The 19,458-nt window shown below is 46.5% G+C and overlaps 1 long non-coding RNA gene across 3 annotated transcripts; it reads left to right on the top strand.

Annotated features, from left to right (window-relative positions):
* Positions 1-987: 987 nt before the first annotated feature.
* Positions 988-19,146, top strand: LOC146890633 (uncharacterized). Of its 3 annotated transcripts, none has more exons than XR_015736149.1 (4): positions 988-1,442; positions 2,795-2,995; positions 6,954-7,005; positions 8,080-11,081. It is a non-coding gene; the product is annotated as an uncharacterized LOC146890633 (long non-coding RNA). The 3 variants fall into 3 exon arrangements; XR_015736150.1 differs by lacking the exon at positions 988-1,442 and adding an exon at positions 17,066-19,146 and having other exon boundaries at positions 2,609-2,995; positions 8,080-9,629; XR_015736148.1 differs by lacking the exon at positions 988-1,442 and having other exon boundaries at positions 2,586-2,995.
* Positions 19,147-19,458: the final 312 nt, after the last annotated feature.

The raw sequence follows: 19,458 nt of genomic DNA, 5'->3' as shown, positions 1-19,458 counted from the left end.
TTTACTGTTTTCTTTTAAAAAGCATTAGTTCTTTAAGAATTTTGTATGCGTTTTGATCATGTGCACGCTTTCTCCACTGACTCTTCCCAGATCCAGCCCTGCTTCCATACCCAACCAAGTTTGCCTTCTCTTTTGTTTTCCTCAACCAAGGCCAACTGCTACTGTTACTCTGTTTTCTAAGACTCCGAAGGCTGCTAATTCTCCCAAGTAGAAAGGGGGTTCAGTACCTGTGCCGCCACAAAGAACAGTGGGGTGTTGAGCTGGCTGATAGCTATTTGAAGGTTTACAGCCAAACACTGTCTACTAACCAGTCTTTTTAAATACAGGTTTTCATTCACACAATATGACTTTGTGCTTTCATGCTACACAAATATGATTTAAAAAAAAATCATTAGCTTGACTAAAGACCCACACTAGGCTTATTGTATCCTCAGGTGACACAGAGCTAATGGGAAATGACAAAACATTCGAGAACAAAAATCAAAAATCCCCAAAGGTCTTTAAAATGCTGAACCAATGAGCCCTGGTTGGGGGGCGGGAAGCGTGTAGAGTTCTATCCTAGCGTGCATAGAACACTGGGGACCATCTACAGCCCAAGAAAAAACAACAACCCAGAAACAAAACAAAACATCAGTGGGAAATGGCAGACTCTGGGGTTATAAAATCCATCTCCTCAGCCATGTAGTTGCTGAACAAGGCATAGTTTAATGTGGTTGCCAAGAAGGCTAATTAAATCCTAGCCTGCTTACCACATATGTAGTATTTAGAACAAAGCCTTCTGCCTTGATCTGCATTTAAGAGAGCACAGTTGAACCCTGTGCCAATTTCACAGCACTGCAACCTTGAAGGCGTCCTAGCAGCTAGGATCTGTCCAAGGATCATCAGGATGGCTGCTCAGCCAGGACAGGAGGAATGAAGGAACTGAAGGACCTTTGTTGGAGCGGAGTCTTGAAGGGAGGGAGGGAGTGGAATGTACCTGTGATCTCAGTGACTTTGGAGGCCGAACAGAAGAATCACTTGAGTCTAAGGATTCAAGGCCAGCGTGGACAACAGGACTTCATTCCATAAGCAGAAAATCAAGAGCGTGTTTCAGGGGCAGAGACTGGGTATGTCCTTATACACAGGACCCCGGCTTTGACCCCAGGGTCAAGAGCAGCAGCAGCCAAGATAGGGGTTTCTAATTACTGATAGCCTTTTCCATGAAAGATAGGCCAGCAGAAGCAAATTATAGTCTTCAATTGAGAACTTTCATCTGAGCAGTCTGAAGATGGCTCCGCCCATGTGGACAAAGAGCAAGGTACCATTACGGAAACAGGCCAAAGGGGAAATTAGAAGGTCAGTATCCAAGGGCGCTGGTGAAGGGACACCAAAGCTGTGCGTGGAGAAGCGAACTTTCGGCTTTAAGATTTTATGTTCTTCATACAAATATAAGGCGTTTCGAGGTAAGAAAGCTGGCTCTGGAAACATTCTTCAACTTTTTTTTAATCCGTTAAGATAGTGTCTCCTTATGTAATTCAGGCTAGCCTTAAACATCTCATCCTCCTGCCTCAGCCTCCTGAGTGCAGTTATGATTTCCAAAAATCTAAAATGTGAAAAGCATTGAAATGTTTCCTGCCTGGGTCGAGGCTGATAAAGACTGAATAGGAACACACACAGAAAACTCAAAGGCGGGGAGAGCATGTGACAGTGGGAAGCCTTGGAAGCAGCCACCAGGGTGTCTTCCTGGGCTTGTTTGCTTTGGACTCCGTGAGCATGGGCCACAGCAATCAAGAAATAAATTGCTAGTAATTTAATTCTCTTTTAAGAAAGGATTCGGAGCAGGGCTATGGCTGCTCTCCCAGGGAGCAGAGAGTTTTCTGGTTGCCTACATAAGCCAACCAGCTATTCCTTGGGGGCACTCCAACCAGACAACCCATAACCTCTCATTCATTCCTTATTGAATACTTGAGCTACACCCAATGCATAAGAGGCCTTGAAGAGCATCCCCATTTTACCTACAGGGTTTGTGAGGATTTTATTTCAGTTCCTCCTGAGTCTCGAACCACAGGCCTGTGGGCTGTGGCTTCCTCCTTGAGAGAGAAAGAGGAACCAGTGAAATTACCGCAAAGGGAGAAGGGCATTTTTCTCCAGAGTGCTTGGAGAGCCCTGTCTGAGCCTCTTACCCACATACCCAGAAATAAATAATTCAGAGGCCAAACCAAGAGAAACACCTGCAGGGCTGGGCCCAGGCTGGTGTGTGTGTGTGTGTGTGTGTGTGTGTGTGTGTGTGTGTGTGTGTGTGTAGGGGACAGAGGTGAGGAGTGTCTGTCTGTGAGGTGCTCTTACCCATTGCTGATGGCGTTTCTAGATGATGCTTGCCACAATGCTGCCTTCTAGTTTCCTGCTTCTAGGTTATCGGTGGGAATGGAACTGGGAGGAACCCAAGCTTGACATGTTAGGATAGCTGATCCCTTCTGACTTAAAAGCCTCTTGGAATTCCTAGGTCAGTTTGGGACCTTAACTTGCTCTGGTCCCTTCCCCCGATTCTCTCTGCATGAGCCCGGGCTACCCTCTCCTCTGGGTGAGCGCTGGGTCTGAACCCCTCATTTCTTGTTTTCCCACTCACCATGGCCGTGGATGTTGGTCTTTGACCCTGTTGCCTTCATCTCGCTCTACGTCATCATTGCTCTCGGCAGATGGGTGGCTGCTCCATGTTGTCCCAGCCCCTCCTTTCTGTGGCTTTTGTCCTTGGTGCTTCCCATGCCTCTCAAAGGTTCGCAGTGGGTTTTTTTTTTTTCCTGATTTTTCCACACAGGAAGAAAAGGCAACGGAAACACAAGGGACAGCGGTTGTTTAGGGCCCCTTCCAGCCAGTCCCCAGGATGCCCTTCCACTCCTCCATGTTCTACAAGAAAGCGTAAGAGGGCTTAGAAGGAAACGAGTCCAAAGTCCTTTCTGCCCTCTTTCTGCTCTACTTCCTTTCTTCGACCTCTGCCATCAGGATTTCAGCGCTGGAGGTAGGTCCTTAGTTCCCCTGTGCTCATAGTTTATATGCAAATGCAATATATACTATGTGATATGTAATAGCAGTATGTGTTGATGTGAGTATGTATGTGTGTGTATGTTGTATATTTTTGTGTGTGTATATGTGTATGTATGTATGTGTATGTGTGTGTGCGTGTATGAATGCGTGTCTCTGTGTGTGTATATGTGTATGTATACACATATATCCCCATAGCTCCTTCTTTCTTCCTCTGGTCTTCCTCACCTTTGGTACTCAGCCCTCTCTACCCCTACTCAGGAAAGCAGTTTCTATTGTTTTCCTTTGTGAAGGAGAAACGACCTTATATCATGACCTGCATCCTTAAGACATTAATGTCTATAAACTCAACGCTCTCGTCCACCCAGGATCTTACTAACATCTTTAAATGAAGCCCTTTTGGAATTGAAAACAAAAGCCCCTCTCTCACACACACATGACTAGCTCTTTCAAGGCACTCTGACTTCAGATAATTCGAGATTGCCCTTTAGTTTGGAGCCTCCACGGACAGCTTTGTTCTAGCCTTTTCCTTGAGGAGTGGACAGAGATTCTGATTAAAATTTGAACATTATTTTAATTTTTGATAATTTTTATGCCTTTACTCCAAACAAAGGAAGAACAAAATATTTGACTCCAAGTCAAGATGACATCAGTCTAGTTGGTTCGAGTCCTGGTGTGGCTTAAGGAAAAGCAGACATCTCTGGTTGGAAGTCAAATGTACTTGCTCTACTTGTTAATATTCCACTACTGTCAAACCACCCATGAGGAAAGTCTTACGAAGGCTGCACAGCCTTACCAACACTCGTATGGAAACTCAGGCCAAGTGAGCCCTCTTCTTACGAGTGCCAGCTGGTAGATCTTTGAGCACAGAGGTCATGCTTTGTTCTGTAGCCTGGCACAAAGGCTTCATATCTCAGGGGTAAGAGCCTTTCTGCTCTTCAAATCTGCCTTGGTCTAGTCTCACGCGGTCTCTATTGGGTTTTTGTTTTGTTTTGTTTGTTTGGTTTGGTTTGGTTTGATTTTGGTTTTTTTGAGACAGGGTTTCTCCATGTAGCTTTAGAGCCTGTCCTGGAACTCACTTTGTAACCAGGCTAGCCTTGAACTCACAGAGATCCACCTGCCTCTGCCTCCCCAGTGCTGGGGTTAAAGGCGTGTGCCACCACCGCCTAGCCCTGCTGTGTTTTTTTTTTTTTTTTTTGTAGATACCTCTGGTGGAAATGATAACTCAGTCTGGTGTGAGGTCCATATCCATAATGACTTTGAAATCTACTCTCCCTCTGGAGCCTTCAACAGAGGTGTTTCCTCTGTGTGCTCACCAGAGAACGGTCCCCTCATTCCTAGCAGCTACCTTCTGTTCCTCTCCTAGACACAGGGCCCTGCCAGTTTGGGTCTTTGTAAGGGGGGTCTTTGTAGACATCTCACTCCATTTTGGATTCTGGTGACAGTAGAAAAATTATTCAGGAGGATGTTGCCCTAGGGGACCCCCAAATCATGTGAACTTGATAAGAGCAGAGGCAAGGGAAGTGGGCACATCACAGAGTGACTGAAATCTAGAGACAGAATTTTCTCCTGTTTCTAGCTGTCATGTGGACATACTTTGTGCATGTTTGTGTTGCATGTTTGCATGTGTGTGAACACATGTGTAGAAGTGTACATGAACATTGATGCTGGAATCATTGTCTGTCACTCTTCCACCTTCATTGAGTTGGGGCCTCACAATCAAACCCCACTGACATGATTGGCCTCTCTGGCGAGTTGGCTTGGGAATCCCTTGTCTCTGCCTTCATAGGCTAGACATTCAGGGAGGCTGCCATGTTCAGCGGGTTTGCTCTCGGTTTTCATACTTGTGTTGGAGGTGTTTTAACGACTGAACCGCCTCCCCAGCCCCAAGAGGGTCTTATTTTGATTGAGGGAAAAGGAAGTGTGCTTAATTTAGCAAACATGGAGAGCATTTTGCCTTCAATAGCCTTCCCAGAACTTTCTGTAAACTGGAGAGGTGGCGGAGGACTCGGGTTCTGAAAATCTGAAATTTACATAGGCCATAAGGGTGGGGTGGGGGCCTTTGACTAGAAGAATGCAGAGTTCTGTATAAACTTAGTTATGACATGATGAGTAAAGAAATCCAAACAAATTATATATTATAAAAGTACAACACAACATCATAAAACAGATTGTTTTATGAATTAATTACATGCCATATAACTGTTAGACTCTCTCATCCATTTTCGTTGGTCGTCTTTATGAAGAAGAGAATTTTGTAACTCCATGTTGAAGAATCATTGTGTCTTCCCCTTCTACAGGGTTGGCTGAAATGTGCTTATATAAAGTTGGAAAGTTTGGCTTGGTGATGTCATTCAAAATTCTAGGGCTGTTTCTGACTTTGGAATAATTTCTATCAAGTTCTTTTTACTGCAAACTATAACATCTGAAAGAATGTTCCCCAGACTGCCTTTGACTCCACCTTTCAAGCTGCTTTAGGTTTAGAGCCGATGATTGAGCTGCACAAGCCTGTTGCACATTTATACTGTGATGCAGACTGACCTTCACGCCACGATGCAGGGTGAGCGGTAACAGAGCCCGGGACCCTCCCTGGATGCCATTTGCTGCATTGGGATGACGGGCAATAGCTCCAAACGGGGACATTTCTGCGATCAGAGATCAGATCTCACAGCACTTTGTCCACAGTCCCTTTAACTTCACCTCACCATGATGGTGTTAAGAAACTCAGGTCAGGTGACTGCCCCTGGGCTCTGGATGCTAAAGTCGCTCTGTGTTTCTTCTGTGTTTTTTTTTTTTTCTTCTTTGAATGGCTGGTCAGACTTGGTGCTTTGCGATTGGTCCATGAACAAAGGGTGCACTCTGACACATATAAACACAGAGACACTCCTGGATTCAGTGCTAGAGCTCGGAGGGAGGAAAGCACACCCACCGAGAGGCCGCCATGGCGGCATTTAGTAAAGGAATTACAGTTGTTACTCTTTAGGGCGCATTTTACATTGCCTGGGGAAGTTAATGTGTTTCACGGTGGCTACCAGGAAAGGACTGGGGCCCTGGGAGATCTTGACTCAACAATGGCTGTCTTTAGAACAGTCAATGGCTTTATGACTACCTAAGGGACCATGAAAGAGGTTAAAAAAATACACAGAGCTAGTGTGAAAGTACTTTTCCTCCCTTCTGTCCAGAAGGGAGCCGATAAGGATGCACAGATCCGGGATCTGTTCCTTAATGAGCTCATTGCTAATTAATATCAAGGCTGTTAGGATGCATGAGAAGTCACTATGGAGCAGTAAGCTGAGTGGCTACAATACACAGCGAGTCCCATCACTGACCTTCCGTTTGTTGTGATCAGGACTGTTTCAAGTGTCATTCCCTTTAATGCCACCTGAATTTTAGGAATGATGCATGATTACCTTCCCACTCCCTCTTTCCTCCCTAATCTCTCTTCCCTTTGAATTGCTGCCAAAGTAACTAGAGTCATATAACTTTAGAGCTGGGAGCCCAGGGAGGGAGTTTAGGATCCTGATGAGGCATACGTGGGTGTGGCTTAGCACTCTGTGGCCGGGCCCACACATTCACTTTGTTTTAGCTGATGCTGGCAGAAGCTTGTGTTGGAAGGGCTGGGACTTTCTGTGACCCACCAAGAAAGATAAAACCCTAGCAAAGGAGTGTTGATTTCGTTTAGAAAGCCTCTGGGTTTCATTAGATACCAAACAGATCGCGCCATTCGCAAGTTCTGTGACACTTGAAGATGTTAGCTAGGTTTTTAACACGCCGGACAAAGTCTATGAGAAACACCTAGCAGGACAAGGCCAGGGCTTTGAAAGCAAGAGATATCTGCACATAATGACCCTGGTGTCTGTCACCTGCAATTTCTTCCTTTCTTTGTGCTGTTGGGTCCTAACATTCATTATGCCGCATCCTCATTTTGTCCTTAGGATACCATTATTATAATACTGTGTGTTATTGGGACAAGAAGAGGACGAGAAGGTAAGCAGAGTCATTACTCCCAAACTTACTGGCTTTTTTGTTTTGAACTTTAGCATTTGTATCCGTGACTTTGGGTGACGTCATTGAGGACAGAGTTGTGACAGTGTCCCACAGTTTTAAATCTGAAAGCTCCAAGTCTTCAAATATTTTGGGTTAGAAAACAACACATCCTGTGGATTTTTCCTACAGTCTCCAATAGCTGGTACATTTACAGTGTGTATCAGGAGCACGGCCACCCTCCTCCTTGCGGTGCAACTAATAATGTTCCCGAGAAAGTCATTTCCTGTGTTTCTAACTGCACAGCCAAACTCTGTGCCTATGCCCTGACCTCCCACATAAACAACAACACCCCACAGAAACTGAGCCTGCTATATTGAAAATCGCCATAAATCTGTGTTGGGCAGTGGTGGTGCACACCTTTAATCCCAACACTTGGAAGGCAGAGGCAGGGGAATCTCTGTGAGTTCAAGGCCAACCTGGTGTACAGAATTAGTTCTAGGGCAGCCAAGGCTACACAAAGAAACCCTGTCCCAAAAAGAAACAAACCACAAATATGTGTGTGTTTGTATATACACACATGTATACATGTGTGTGTATGTATGTAGGTGTATATAAACCCATGCATTGAGTCTATGCTGGCATTGTCAGTCATAATAATGGAACACTAGGGCATTTGTATGCTGTGATGGACACATTATTTGCCATAGACAAGAAGATAATATTTGTTCTTAAACATTGTCCATGTTTAACATGAAGGAAAATACACAAAAAAGTGGTGAGCAAGAGCTACAGAAGAAATATGTATTGGTAACTTTCCAAAGCTGTTTAATAGAAATGAGAATTCAATAATGACAATGGGCAAAGCCAAAGACCCAGGAGGCAGTGTTCTCCTCAGGGTCCCAAGAAGCAGAAAACAAGAGCTTCAGTCCATATGGGCTTTTAAAATCTCTGATCACGAATCTCCCTGAGTGAAATTTGGGACTCAGATGCTTCAGTGGAAATGAAGCAGACTTTTAGGAGGTCTGGTTGCAAGGGTGCTCCGAGAGCTGAATGTTAAATTTTTATTTGTTCCAGAAAGTGCTGGCAACTTGGTACAGCAAATTTGATCAGCACCATACGTCCGACCTGTCGCGGTAACGGTGCCATGAATGTGACTAGGCTGCAAAGCAGCTTGTGTTCGTGAGGGAAGTGACAGGCACAGGAAGCAGAGCCTGACAGCCCTGAAGCTGTTCCTGATTGTGCCTGGGGGAGAGGGTGCCGAGACTGGCAGATCAGCACATTGGCTGAAGAAGCGGTTGATCAGCGGGGCTGGCAGAAAGAATAGAGACCTGTGACGGAGGAGGCAGTGATCTAGAGAAACCTGAATCAGAGAAGACACACAAAACCCCAAGATAAATCATCCACTTCCTCTATATGGGGACTGATGGAGAGCCCAAAGGAGCCCTTTGTGGGGATCCTGGGGAGGACTCTGTCTCGGGGGGTGCTGAGCTGTGAACTAGATGGAACCTTTAGAATGCAGAGGCAAGTTTGCATCTGCTCCTTGAAAGCTAAGAGCATTTCCTTAGGTTCTGAATTGGAAGAAATGACCCAGTTCCTTCCCTCCCCAAACTGTCCCCTAGTAGATGTTCAAGAAGCACATGTGTCCCCTGGGTATATCCCTCACTTTAAATTGAAACTTCAGTGTGAAAAGCAGTTCAGTGGAAGATTGTTATCAGCATGTGTCTCACCTGGAGTCTTCGTTGGGGTTTTTATTGCTGTAAAGAGACAATCATGATCACGGCAACTCTTATTTCATTGAGGTGGATGTCTTACAGTTTGGGGGTTCAGTCTCTTATCATCATGGCAGGAAGCATGGCAGCACGCAGGCAGACGTGGTGCTGGAGCTGAGAGTCCTTACATCTTGACTCAGAAGCAACAGGAAGTCAACTGATTGTCACACCGAGGAAAACTGTAGCAAAAGGAACCTCAAAGCCCACCCCCCACAGTGACACACTCCCTCCAACAAGGCCACACCTCCTAATAGTGTCACCCCCTTTGGTGGCCACTTTCTTTCAGATCGCCACACCTGTGTTGATGTGGCTGAGGTTTACATGACATTTTTGACATAGGCCCGTGAAGGAAGGACAAGTAGAAAGAAGGGATTGTTGCTGGCTTCAGGAAGTGCTGGTTTCCAGTGGCGGAGGTCCTATGGAGAATGCGTTGAACCCACAGAAGACGCCCTCATTTGCCCAGACAAAGGCAGTGGAGGGTAGAAATATTCCGGAAGGCTTATCATCTGAGCCATTTTCTACCTTCTCCAGGTCACAGGGTCTCAGTGTTATGGGGAAATGTTGGTTCCCTGAGAGTCCCAGCATGCTTTGCTACATGTGATAGACAATACTAGTTGACAACTTGACAGGATCTTGAACCACCCAGGTGACACACCCGTGGGCACGTCTGAGAGGATGTTAACTGAGGTGGGGAGACTCACCTTAACTGGTGGGTCTGACTAAATCCAAAGGAAGAAGAGAATTGAGCACGAGGATCCAACACTCTCAACTTCCTGACTGTGGACACATGTGGCTAACCGGCTCACATTTCTGCCACCATGACTTCCCCACTATGGTAGACTGTACCCTCAAACGGTGAGTCAAAATAAAACTTTCTGTGATGGTTTAAATGAGAATGGGCTCCCTGGGCTCATCTGTTTGAATGTTTGGTTCCCAGTTCGTGGAACTGTTTGGGAAGCATTTGGAGGTGTGGCCTTGTTGGAGTAGGCGTGGCCTCATTAGAGGAAGTTAGTCACTGAGATGTGCTTCTCTCTCTGTCTCTGTCTCTGTCTATCTCTCTCTCTCTCTCCTGCCTGCCAGTCAGAACATAAAGGTCTCAGCTATTGCTCTAGCGCCTTGCCTGTCTGCATCCTGCTGTGATGCTCATAGTTCATCTGAAACCACAAGCAAGCCCCCAATTAGATACTTTCTTTTATCAGAGTAGCCTTGGCCATGGTGTCTCTTCACAGCAATAGAACAATGACCAAGACAGCTTCCTTTCATAAATGCTTTTTAGTGAGTGTTTTGTCACAACAATGAACCAGTTACTGGTTCCAAGATGACTGCTCAGAAAAGCACTATATATGAAATGCTATAATGACCCTGTCCAGAGGACTGATCCTGAGCTCAGAAGTGCAGTGTGGAGCGCACAGAGACAAGGCTCCTCTGTTGCCATGTTTGAGTAACAAGTAATTCTGGAAGCCAGTGGGGGTTTGTGACTTCCTGAGCTGGGACTGACCTCCACAGGACTATTATAGACATTATGCAATGCACATCTTGAGAAAAGAATTTACTCTCCCCCTCTCTATCCCATGCCCTCAGATCCCCCACATGGCCTTTTGTTCTTGGAGAGGACAGGAACTCTGAAGGCTGGGTCGCACCATTGCTTCCCCGGGTCATCTTCCCAGACACGTCTAAGCCTCAGAGTCTTTGCTCTGCTTTGCACATCTTGTTTGGAAAGCCTTTAAGCAATAATATGGGATAACTGTATTTCCAGCACACAGAAGAGCATAGAGAGTAAGACAATATCAACCACCCATCATCCATAGTTTTTAAAAATTAGCCGCTTGCCTCACTGTGTTTTTATAATTGTTAGAACGAAATCTTTGCATATCCTAGTAAAGGGAAAAGCACCAACAATCCAATTCCAGTAGGTGTCTGGCTTCCTCGGAGTCTTCAGACAGTGCCAACTGTGGATTTGTGTATCACAACTGTGATGGCTAATCTTGGTTGTCAACTTGACAGAACTGGGGAGAGGAAACCTCACTTGAAGAATAGAATGGCCTATGAACATGTCTATGGGACATGTCCTCAATTGCTGACAGATGCTGGATGGCCCAGCCCTCTGTGAAAGGTACCATCCCTAGGCAGTTGGGCTGTATAAGAAGAGCTAGCCAAATGTAACCCGAGTGCAAGCCAGAGACCAATGTGCTTCCGAAGTTCCAACCTCACTTCTGCCTCCAGGTTTTTCACCTTGAGTTCCTATCCCAGCTTCTCTGAATGATGAACTGTAGCCTGTAAGCTGAAATAAATGATTTTCTCTCCGGAGTCGCTCTCGGTCATTATGTTGATCACAGCCACAGAAAATAACTGGGGCAGCACCTGAATCCCAGATCTCTGCTCAGCCACACGATTGCCAATACAATGTCCCTTCATTCTTCGGACAAATCTTCTCAAACTGCCATTGCGAATCTTTCTCTGCCACTTTGCCAAATGGCCATAGAATGAGTACCCCATTCCAACCCAATTTAAGAGCTCTGGGTCTCCAAATACAGCAGGAAAGGTGTACCACAACCTACTTGAAAGCTTGCTCCAGAGAAGAAGAAGATGCAATTCATTTTGTTTTGATTAAACAACATTTCAAACATCGCTCAAAGAATTTTAGTGTTCAGAACGGCTGAACCCCTGGAAAGCTAAACATAAATTCACCACTGCTGCAGAGGCTACGCAGGGGTTTATTAGGAGGTGGCTCTCTTGGTTCTTAGGCATGGATTTCCACTTCACTTCATCTCCACTAAAATGTACTGTAAATGGTTCAAGCTTGAAATGCCTGAGGCCGAACGCCTTCTCTTTCCATCCAATTATCTTCTCTTTCCGACTCCTCTCACCACCCCCATGATTCCCACCCCAGATACCATGCATGATTCTTCCAGTTACCCCCATTCAAAGGCCTGGAGCTGTCTCAATTCTCTTGTCTCATTTGCTTTTGAGATCCCGTAATTCCCTAAATTCTGGAGTTGCTCCTAACGATATTTCTTGTATCTGCTAGTTTAATTCCACCGCCACTATTCAAGTTAGGGCATTTTACAGCATTCGGGTTTGACGATTGCAGCAGACTTTGCCCTTTTACCTTCTTCTAACCTATTAGCCACATCTGAGAAATCTCAAAGGAGGGTTTTGTGTGATCCTGCTCAGCATAAACTCTTTGGTTCCCAATTTTTTTTACTGTGGAATATCATATTGTTGTCTTCCACAATCTTTATATGCCCACCTTTCCAGACATTCACACTGCCAACTCACGTACCGTGGGCACAGAGCTCTGTTTATGTTATTCCTCTGAGCTTGCCCGCGGCACTCACTTAAATACAGGCTCTCACTCCGCGCTCCAAGATGGCCTCAAACTCGTGGCAATCTGTCTGCTGCATGCTGGGGTTACAGGCATCTGCACCCATGCCCAGATTCTTGTTCAGTTAGTTCTTCAGTCTGAATCTTTGGTCCCTTCATCCAGTAAAGTAACTAGTCTTCACTGGGGACTTAACACAAGCTGGGTCCAAAGATTCAGCCTATGGCAGAACAGAGAGCAAAACAGCGACAGTGCTTGCTCACCCAAACCTTTCAAACCTCGGGGAGCAGTAGAGAAAACAAGAGGAAGCAGGAGGTTGGCATACCAGGCTGAACAGGGCCAATGGCCTCAGCTCCAGGCAGGTGGGCTTTCCAAACCGGCTTCCCAGGCGTGATTTAGTCTTTCCGACAGCTAGGTCACGAAGAGGGGAAGAACTTAAGAGAGGAGGAAACCGTGCTTCTCAGACTCCACCCATGCTCTGGCACCCACTTCTAATACCCTCTTCACTGCGTGGGTGGGGTGCAGTGTGAGCACAGGCTCCAAGTCAGGCAGGTCTAAATTCTAACCAGGACCCTGCCGCATGCTGCTCGAATAAACGACTGCGAAAGGTATGCAATCTTCCCGGCCGTAGGCTTCCTTACTTGCAAAAGCGCTAACTCTATTAGCACAAATTCCACTCGTTCAATCAGTATTTATAAAGTGTAAGGGCAAGATGCTCTTCACGGTGATGAGGAAAACATGAAAAATGACTGACACCCACAATGACAGTAACAGTTTGCTGGGGGCAGACAGTAAGAGAGCAAACGTATACACTGTAGAACCAAAATTGAGGGTGGTACATTCCCTCGAGAAAATGAATCAGACAGGGAGTATGGAGTATATGCAAGGAGTTTCCGTTCATTCGTTGGTTTCTTTATTCTTTAACACATCTGCTTGTTTAAATGAATGGTATTGAAAGCCTTCCGTATGCAGACACTGTTCCAGGATCCAGGGTTATAGCAGAGGACACAGAGGGAAACTCTTGCCCTTATGGAGCATACACTCTGACAGAAGAAATAAGACTTAGGAAAAAGAGGACCGTTGGGAGGGAGAGATGTGGGTGCTGATCAGGGAGACGGGGAGATGAACACATGCGGCCTAGTGGTAAAGCAAGAGTGAGGTAGATAAAATATTGGCTCACTTGGGAAAGTGCCTGCCATAGAAACCTGAAGACCCGAGTTCAGATGCCCAGAAACCATGCGAAAAGTCAGACACAGAGGTTCACATCTGCAACCCCAGCCCAGGGCAGGGGCTCAGAGAAGGCAGGAAGTACTTTGTGATGAGCAATCTTAATTATCACCGTAATGGGATATAGGATCACCTGGGAAATGCACCTACGTCTTTGATGGTGTTTCTGGAAAAGTCTGGCTAAGGAGGGAAGGGTGTGTGGTACTGTCCTGTGGACTGAGGTGACGCGTTGAATAATCGGGGAAAGCAAGCTGAGCACCAGCGTTCACTTCCCTCTCCTTCCTGACTGCTGATTCAGTGTGACCAGCTGCCTCACGCTTGGACTGCCATACCTCCCCTTCCACACTAGGCTGTATCTCTTCTTAAACTGTCAGACAGAATAAGCCTTTCCTCCCTTACATTGCTTCTTGTCAAGCATTTGGTCACAGCAATGAGAAAAATGATGTATACTTGAGGGGACCAAGAAAGGATAATTTGAGACGAATAAACGAGAAGGCGTTTGAGCAAGTCTCTGGCACGGTCCAGGGTCAAGGGAGCTCGGGCTGGTCAGCTCTATGAGTATCACAATTCCTATGCTCGGGGGCAAGAGGAAGGTTGTGACATCCCTCTGGAGGAAGACTGGACCTTGTCCACTGCAGTTGCCGAATTATGTTTGCTTGAGTGCATGAGAGAAAGGAAGACGCTATAATCAGTCATGGAAACTGTTCCAATCAGTTTCCCGCTCTCCTTCCCTTCCAAGGAAGAGATCCTGGCCAAGACACTCCTGCCGTCAGAGGGAGGGAAGTCGAAGTCTGTATGCTCCACCCGCTAGCCAACCTTTTGTGGCTCTTCACCAAGTGTGGCTCCACCTGCCGTAGAATCGACAGGGACCCTGGAGAAATAGAAATACCTGGACCCTATCCCAGGCCCTCTCATTCTTAATTTCTACGGGGAGAGTCTGGGACCATTCTGTAACGGACACGTTTGCCGAGTCCTTGGAAAGAAAACTGTAAGCACTACCGACCCTAAAGAAGGTGACCCCTTGTTGACATCCTCCCTAAGCAGCAGATGATTTCTGGCCACGAGGTGGTGAATTACAACCGCTCTACAATTTTATGATAACGTGTGCTCATCACCTAGTCAAAGCGCTGCGGCTGAGTTAGTCCCAGGCTGGCTCACATCCCCACGCACATTGTCAGGGGACCACTTCAGCCCAGGGCCTCTTGCCAAATACCACTCACTTGAACTTTCGCAGCTTGAGAAGTCTGAGGGAACACATCCATGAAGCTCCTCTTCTTATTCTAGAAGCTTCCAAACAACGAGTGCAAATGCCATCCTTCCAACATTCTTAAGAAATAGGGGTAGCACACCTCTTCAGCTACGCTGACGGAAAGACCCCAGTTTCTTCACACAACTACAAGCAGGGTTAAAGACGTGCTGACTTTGGGCAACATTTTTTTTTTCTGAAATCGACCCTTTAGAGCCCATCTTCCCATGGCACTGAAATTCCAACTCCATGGCCGTGTTCTCGTGTCTTCCGTTGCTTTCTCCCCGGAGCCTAGAAGACTATCTCACACAGTAGTCGTTCCATAAATGAATAAATCCTTTTCACTTCCTGAAGTCAAGAGCCACATTTGCACACATCTCCATCTGTGGAGGATCCCGGTTTCCTGTAGTCTCCTCCTGCATTCCTCTGCCCTCCTGGTAACGACCCCTGTATAAATCTGTGCAGTCTTCGCTTTCCGTGTAACTTTCTGGCGACCCCAGAAAAAATTGGCAGAAATACTCGGAGAGGATGATATTGTAATGGGTCTTGAGGGGGATCCACGGCGGGATAAATTTCACATTATTCATGTTTCCAGATGGGCCCTGGTCCCCAGGGCAGTCATTCCACAACCTTTTCTCAGCATTAAGTTTACTCCAAGAAATATAAATAGTGATTTAGGGCTTGATTGCTCCCACAAAGGGCTCCCCTGCCTTGGTGCAGGGTGGGAAGTAGGGTAGAGGAAAACGCAGCTGGGAAGAAGGATGGTGGCCTGGGCTCCACAGGGAAGGCTCTGCATGCGAGCAATCGGTCTGCAGGGTTTCTCTAGGGCATGAGAGCTGAGGGTGGGAAGCGGTGGAAAGGGCACGAGAGGAGCTAGATGGAGACTTGTCCCAATGGTGGGCGGTTCCTGCAGCTAAGAGCAGCAGTAGGCCTTGGAGGCTGGCATGCTCAGGTTGGATGAGATGGTGGCCAGTTCCTGCCCTTTCCACTAAGCAGTCTATAAGCCTCCAGGCTAGTGTCCAAAGCTATACTGCCAACCCTGATGATCAGTGCGGGTGACAGATGTCACAAATTGCCCTCCGATCCCTAAGGCCACTTCCAGGAGCTGCTGAAGATGGATTGTAGAATTGTAGTTTGAACTGTAATGCTCACCAGCCTTTAAAATTTCTTGCATGTGCGTGCGTGTGTGTGTGTGTGTGTGTGTGTGTGTGTGTGTGTGTGTGTGTGCACAGACATGCCTATATCACAGTGTGTATGGAAGTCAGGAAGACAACTTTTGGGGGATCAAATTTTGCTTTCCACTTTGTTTTTAAACATGCTGTCTCTCGTCTCTGAAGCTCATTGTAGTCAGGGTGGCTGATGCACAAGCTTGGGGGTGACTCTTCTGTCTGAACATTCCACTCGCAATGAGGGCTGGTGTCGCAGACGTGTGCACCCAGCTTTTGTTTTTGTTGTTTTTTACTTTTAATGTCCCAAAGATGAAACTCAGGTCATCAGGCTTTCCTGACAAATACTTTACCTCCTGAACCGCAGTCCTGCCCTCGACTGTCGTGGTAACATGCTGGGTAGGGCTCTGCCCCGAGAGCCGGGGGTACAGCACGAACACAAAGTGTACTAAGTGCCATTTTTTTCACACATAAATTCTCCATGGCTTAGCCTCAGATTTTGCCTCTTGTCAGACATTTCTCACATATCTCCTAGTGCTTCCAAATGATACACTCAAGACAGATAGGTCAAGATTCTTTTTCCAGAGCTCTCAAATCAGGAATCAGTAGAATCCTGGTACTGTAAGGATATAATGGTTCAATTCATGAGAGAAAACCATCCGGCTAAACCCTCAACTGGAATCTCCCCATGAACCTGGGTAGATTCTCAGCTCTTTTGTGAAGAACAACATTATGAGGCTGCTGTAACACCTTGAAGCCCTTGCATGCTTTTGGGCTCTGCAGTGTCCATTAGCCCTGCAACCAAAGTTGTTGCTGTTTTTTAAATCATGACTCAGCTGATAATTCTCCAACAACTTCCTATAGCCGTTATGAATTCTGTCTCCTCACAGCTTCTGCGCGGCTCAGAAGGGCGTGGTTCTGCTCGTATGTGTGAGTTCTCCAGAAGCTTCCTCTGGTCTACAGTGAGCCTGGATCTCTTCTCACTCTGTCCTTGCTCACCTCACCACCTGTCCTTCAGGGCTGAGGTCAAATATTTCCCTGGAGAATTGCCTGGCTGCTCTATCTCACACAGGTCATAACCTTTGCCCCAGCACCTCATTATCTCTACGGCTTAATTCATATTCTTACAGCAAGAATACCACGGCAATTTATAGTAATACACGTTTATTAAAGGAATGGATATGTATCACAGTTTCTAGGTTGGGGGGATGTGTGTGTGTGACTGCTACCATCTTATAGATGATTTGACAGCACTTAACACAGTACTTAAGATTTTTTTATTGCTTTATTAATTATGGATACAATATTATGTCTGTGTGTATGTCTACAGGCCAGAAGAGGGCACCAGACCTCATTACAGATGGTTGTGAGCCACCATGCGGTTGCCGGGAATTGAACTCAGGACCTTTGGAAGAGCAGGCAATGCTCTTAACCACTGAGCCATCTCTCCAACCCCAGTACTTAAGAATTTTTGTTAAATTAACCTGAACCAAGCACTAGATCCATGACTGGGGACCCTAGAATCCCCTCTTTGAGCCAGACAGAGACCCGGGAAGAGGAATGCTCAGTGACGCTGGTCAAGATTGCTAGTCGAGGCTGGACCTACATGACAGAGCACTCGCTCAGCCTGCACCAGTCCTGGTGTTCAGCCCTCACCACTGAAGAAAGAAATTGCCGGGAACATGATGCCATTTCTTATTTCCTGACTGGAAATGCAGTGTGTGAAGGCTCCGGGGGCATGCTGCCAGCCAGGACCATGAAGAACAACTAACGGGAGCAGGGCCGGCTGAGACGTGATGGAAGGGTGGTGGCGCAGCTGTCCTGGGCTGGGTGTCATCCCGAGGCTGGCTTCTGCCCTTCCCTGACATGTTCTGTAGCTACGCTTGCTGGATTGACAGCCTCCCTGTTGAAAACTGACAAGGAGAAAATTAAAGCTTGCCCCTCTTCCTGGTCACACATGAACAGCCAACAGGGTCCCAGCAGCTGGTTCAAATTCAGATTTCCCTTGTCAGGTTTTTAGCCACTGCGAAGATCAGGTTAACGTCCATCCGTCCCGCTTCCCTGGACTAACTAGCGAGCAGCATTTGCATTTCTTTATAATGTGCCCCTCACCTCTGTCCCACTGACAGCGCAGTATCAGAATCATGTTCTGTCTTCAAAGACGTTCCGTATTGGAAAGCACGCATATAAATACAGACAGAGAGAGATGCTATGCCTGTGTCTAACCCTCTTAACAACTTAAGGTTGGGGATTATTTTCTTTTCTCAGAGTCCAGTGTCAACAGAAGAAGGTTTGTCAATGACTAGACATTTGAGTGTTTGCTAACCCTGCGAGCATGGAAAATTCTGCACGCTGCAAAAGAGTCTACTGTCTGTGCGGATTCGCTCATGGATCCTAAACCAGATGGGTGTTCCACTGCCTCATGGAAAGGAAGACATCAGCGTTGGCGTGCTTCCACGCCTCTGAAACACCTGGCAGCGCTGTCCGAGTCCTGTCTCCCTCAGCTCTGTCAAATGATCGGAGCTGCAGCAGACAGATAACCTTCATCCCCTTCTTCATGTCTCGTCCTGACCCACGGCTCACACAGAATGGTGAAGGACACCGTGTCCTGCCAGCTGTGCCCAGGACCTTCTTTCCAGAGCGAAGGAAAAACTGAGGGGAGAATTAAGAAGCAAGTCTAGCCTTCGCAAGCCAAGCCCCAGGAGCACTGCTTCCTGCCCCCTGCATAGGGACGAGAATGAAAGAACAGGATGAGAATTCTCCTTACCTCCAAGACACTCAGGAGAGAAGCTCCCCTGAGCCTTACAGGGAACTTGTTTTTGACCCAAGGGTCAGACAATAACTTACCAGGAATTTTAATTGACTGCCAAGAAATGCTAAATTCATTTCTAGCTTTGACAGAAAGAGCTAAATGTTAAAGAAATGAACAGAGGAGGGAGATTTTGATTTGTTTTGTTGTTCCACATTCTCTTTTTTTCTTTCCTTCTCTTCTCGTCTCCTCTTATTCCTTCCCATTTCCCTCTTTCCTTCTTTCCTTTCTTCTCTCTCTCCTTTCCCCTCCCCTTGTAGTGGGATTTTATTTATATTTTAATAAATAAAGCTTGCCTGAGGATCAGAAAAGTAAAACAGCCACACTGGCCAGCCTTACAGACGAGGCAGCAACGACACACACCTTTAATCCCAGTAACCACACTAGCTGGCCTTAGAAACTAGGCGGTAGAGGAGCATGCCTTTAATCCCAGTGGTGCATACCTTTAATCCCAGAAGTAGAGAGGATTATAAAACAGGAGGAGACAGCTCTTAGTTTCAGTCTCGTTCTGAGATTCCTGAAGGTAGGAATGCCATTTTTAGACTGAGGTAGAGGTAAGAGCCAGTGGCTGTCTGTTTTACTGTTCTGAGCTTAAGATTGAATTCCTGTTTCTGTCTCTGGGTTTTTATTAATCATATTTAATTCCCTCTCCCTTCCAACTTCCTTCTTTTCTTCCTTCCTTTCCTATTCCTCTGTTCCTTCCTTCTTTCCTTCCTTCCTTCCTTCCTTCCTTCCTTCCTTCCTTCCTTCCTTCCTTCCTTCCTTCCTGTCTGTCATTCTGTCTTTCTCTTCTCATCCCCTCTCTCAATCCTTCCTTTCTTTTCATGAGCATGACCCTGCGGTGCTAAAAGCTAATGAGTGGGTGATAACTGACCACACAGAGCCACAAGAAGAATGAGTAGCTGCCAAGGCCA

Source organism: Myodes glareolus, chromosome 23 (genome assembly GCF_982192425.1).
Source record: "Myodes glareolus chromosome 23, mMyoGla1.1, whole genome shotgun sequence".
Taxonomy (NCBI): Eukaryota; Metazoa; Chordata; class Mammalia; order Rodentia; family Cricetidae; genus Myodes; species Myodes glareolus.
Note: the sequence above shows the minus strand (reverse complement) of the source record. Positions and strands in the feature narration are given on the sequence as shown.